Source organism: Ovis aries, chromosome 7, assembly GCF_016772045.2.
Source record: "Ovis aries strain OAR_USU_Benz2616 breed Rambouillet chromosome 7, ARS-UI_Ramb_v3.0, whole genome shotgun sequence".
Taxonomy (NCBI): Eukaryota; Metazoa; Chordata; class Mammalia; order Artiodactyla; family Bovidae; genus Ovis; species Ovis aries.
This window is the reverse complement of record NC_056060.1, coordinates 13,919,399-13,923,458: the sequence shown is the minus strand read 5'-3', so window position 1 is coordinate 13,923,458 and position 4,060 is coordinate 13,919,399. Positions and strand designations below refer to the sequence as shown.

Sequence of the window (4,060 nt, the reverse complement as noted above, 5' to 3'; positions counted from 1 at the left end):
TGCTGGGGCCACGGGCTCCAGGGAGGGAGGGAGGGAGGGAGGGAGGGAGAGCCGCCCACGGGGCCTGGGGAAGGCGGAGGGTCACGGCGCGGGCGGGAGTACCCCCGCACCCACTGGCAGGCAGCCTGCGTCAGAGCCCAACAGGAAACAGGAGAAGACAACACGGGCCGCGTGGAAATCCCCGCCGGGCCCCACGCCAGAGTGTGACTCAGTGGGGCCGGCCGGCCAGCTGCCCTCCCACCCCACGGCCAGGACCCAGGGGGCCGGGCTGCAGGAAGCCGCGCAGCCTCTGCACAGACGCGGACACTGGCGTCCTCCGTTATTCATTGCGTGACAGATGCCCGCTGAAAGCGGGTGAGACAGGAGGCCCAGCCCACTGGGTGGGAGTTCAAAGCTGTCTAACTACAGCAAAATGCAGTTTCCCTATGGGTAGGTCGGCGTTCAAGTCCCAGAGCTACCACCAAGCCTAAGAAAGCCTCTGTACCGTCCTTGGCCTGCGTGATCCAGGCCCCATCCCACCTTGGGCCCCCTCCCACCCACCCTGCGGCAGGTCCTAGTCTCACCCCAGGATGTCAATTATCCGAAACGTGGACGTTCCAACAGGCCTCCCTTCAGACACTTAGGTCACCAGGACACAGGCCATGCCTTATACTGTCAAGGTGAGTGGGATACATAGAGGGAGCTCCAAAACCACTCTTGTATCCAAAGAGGTAGCATGGAATACCCCTAAGACAGATACCCCACAACTTCCCTGGTGGCCCAGCAGTTGAGAGCCAATGCAGGGACGTGGATCCGATCCCTGGCCTGGGAACTAAGATCCCACATGCCACAGGGCAACTAAGCCCGTGCGCCACAACTACTGAGCCGGTGCGCCCTGGAGTCCACCCTCCCTAACAAGAGAAGCCACTGCAACGAGAAGCCCAGAAGCCCGAGCACCAAAGTTAGAGAATAGCCCCCACTCGCTGCAACTAGAAAATCCCATGTGCAACGGAAAGACCCAGCACAGCGGGGGGATGGGGCGGGGGTGGAGGGGGAGACTGTATCTTTGACAGCCCCTGGCCAACTCCCAGTCACCACACTCCACCTGGGCTGCCAGGGGCTCTGTCTCATGCCTCCCTCAGGGCAAGGTCTATCCTATACATTTTTCTTTCCCCCGTAAAGGACCCTGTGTACTTGAGGGCGCGTAGTTGGTACTCACAAAAAGAAGCAACAGCAGCAACAGCAAATTCCTGGTGTGACAGACACAAGAGGCTCACCAATCCAAAGTCTTAACCCTTTGAAATAACTAGAAAAGTTCACCTTACCTTGACTTTTTACTTTCAGAAGTAGTCTTGGGCAATTTTCCCTTTGGACTACAAACTTCTTACAAAACAATCCATTTGCTCCATTCCCTTAAGAGCGCGTTGGTTTGAGCTTTAAGGGTGTTTTTGGCAAGTCTGAGTACAGCTCGGCCTGCCTTCTGTGTACCTCCCTAAACACGGGAACGTACTCAAGGCTCTCCCCTCCCGTGGGTCACTGCAGACAGGTCCCCGCCCAGCTCCCACCTGGTGGCTGTCCAAGTGACCGGTAGCAGGAGTGACCCATGCCCTCTGTTTCCCCTTTCTCCCCTCTATTCACTCTAGGGCTCACTGTGTGGGCCTGGCCCCCAGCTACCACCACGATTGCCCTTACCAAGGCCACTAGTGACCGCTGAGTCACAAAATCCAAAACACGTGCTTTGCACCCCCTCGCATCCTGGCTCCACCGCTGCGTCCAACCGCGCTGCTCCCTTCCTCTCACCGCAGGGCCTCACCACTCGCACGTCCCGCGTCCCCGGTGTCTTGCTTTGCCTTGCTCTCCTGTGCCCTGAAAGTAGCTGTCCCTCAGGTGGTGGCCTCCTTCTCGATCCACCCTCGCACCCTCCCCAACCTGGCTTCATCCATACCACAATGCCTCACAAACATCATCTCAGCTCAGCCCTCGCCCCAACTCCACACGCATCCACCCGGCTCCCGCTTTATGGGGCCCGGGACAGGAGCCCATCAACAGTCACTGGTGCTCACTGCTGGTCAGCATGGGCCGCCTCTGTGCGTGGCGTGATGGGAGCTGCAAGGCCCTGGGTTCAAGGGGTACCCAATGAAGAAATGCTGTGCATCTCAGACAAAGGGCAGACCTCAGCGGGTCAGGGCTCCCGAGGAAGGCACCACTGAGCAGGTGGCATGTGGGGTGGTATCTTAAAAGACAGCTCAGGAAAACAGCATTTTTATCCCATGAGGTATTCTGCACTCAGCACCTCCTCATCACACGGAGAGAGCACATAGTCTTACCTGGCTATTTGAAACTGCTCTTTCACACCCTAGGTTGGATGAAAAATCTCCTACAGAAGGGCATTGTCTAAGCAGATCTCTTATTTTTCCTTTGTGGAGGGGGGGGTGTTCTTTGTGACAAATTGACTCCCCCTTCCTAATTCTGCTTCTGCTGCTGCTAAGTTGCTTCAGTCACGTCCGACTCTGTGCGTCCGTATAGACGGCAGCCCACAAGGCTTCCCCGTCCCTGGGATTCTCCAGGCAAGAACACTGGAGTGGGTTGCCATCTCCTTCTCCGATGCATGAAAGTGAAACGTGAAAGTGAAGACACTCAGTCGTGTCCGACTCTTAGCGACCCCATGGACTGCAGCTCCTAATTCTAGTGTAGTCTAAGATATCTTTGGACCAAACTTTACTGGCCCCAGCCCTCCCTCACTCAAAACTGCCTTTTATTTACAGAAAACATCTGGGATTTGCTTTATTCTCATTCTGGCAAGGAATGCGCTCTAAAGAGGGAAGCTCCTTCTGTGGTTTTCACTCTTGCCCCTGGTCCTCTCACCAGGCTGGGCAGCCGCTCCCTGGGCCCCCACTGCAAGCCCTGTGCGGGGTCATGTATCATGCGTCCCTCTCCCCTTGCTGTGGGGGCAGCGGGCATGCTGCACTGTGCCAGGCGCATGGTCTGCACCCACCACAAGCATGTGAAATAATGCATTTCAGACTCTTAATAAGGAGTTCTTGCAATAAATGATCTCTGGGTTGTGTTTGGCACTATATGCCTTCTGCGCTATCACTAAAACATCATTACATGATCACGTCTCTAGGCATTTTAAAGCAAACAAGAGTCTCTAAAGAAGGTTTGAGGAACTTCCCTGGTGGTCTAGTGGCTAAGACTCCACGCTCCCAATGCAGGAGGGCCTGGGTTTAATCCCTGGCCCAGGAACTAGATTCTGCATGGTACAACTAAGAGTTCGCATGCCACAATGAAGATCAAAGATCTTGAGTGCCACAACTAAGACTCAGGAGAGCCAAATAAACAAATAAAAATAAATGTTTAAAATGATCATTATTAAAATGTGAAATGCCAGGCTTCAACTCACAAGCTGAAATCAAGACTGCAGGGAAAAAAATCAATGACCTCTGATATGCAGATTATACCACTTTAATGGCTGAAGGCAAAGAGGAACTAAAGAGCCTCTTGATGAAGTTGACAGGGGAGAGTGAAAAAACTGGTCTAAAACTCAACATTCAAAAAACGAAGATTATGGCATCTGGTCCCATCACTTCATGGGAAACTCATGGAGAAAAAGTGGAAACAGTGACAGATTTTATTTTCTTGGGCTCCAAAATCACTGCGGATGGTGCCTGCTGCCACAAAATTAAAGGACTCTTGCTCCTTGGAAGGAAAGCTATAACAAACCTAGACAGCGTATTAAAAAGCAAAGACATTACTTTGTCAACAAAGGTCCGTCTGGTCAAAGCTATGGTTTTTCCAGTGGTCAGGTACAGATGTGAGAGCTGGACCATAAAGAAGGATGAGTGCTGAAGAAATGATGCTTTCAAACGGTGGTGCTAGAGAAGACTCTTGAGAGTCCCATGGACAGCAAGATCAAACCAGTCAATCCTAAAAGAAATCAACCCAGAATATTTGTTGGAAGGATTGATGCTAATGCTTAAGGTCCAATATTTTGGCCACATGATGCAAAGAGCTGACTCATTGGAAAAGACCCTGATGCTGGGAAAGATTGAGAGCAGGAGCAGAAGCGGGTGACAGAGGG

General features: G+C 53.1%; 1 protein-coding gene across 2 annotated transcripts in view; it reads right to left on the bottom strand.

Moving 5' to 3' along the window:
* Positions 1 to 4,060, bottom strand: part of SMAD3 (SMAD family member 3) — a 127,156-nt gene that overhangs the window by 71,679 nt on the left and 51,417 nt on the right. The gene's annotated exons all lie outside the window — the stretch shown is intronic.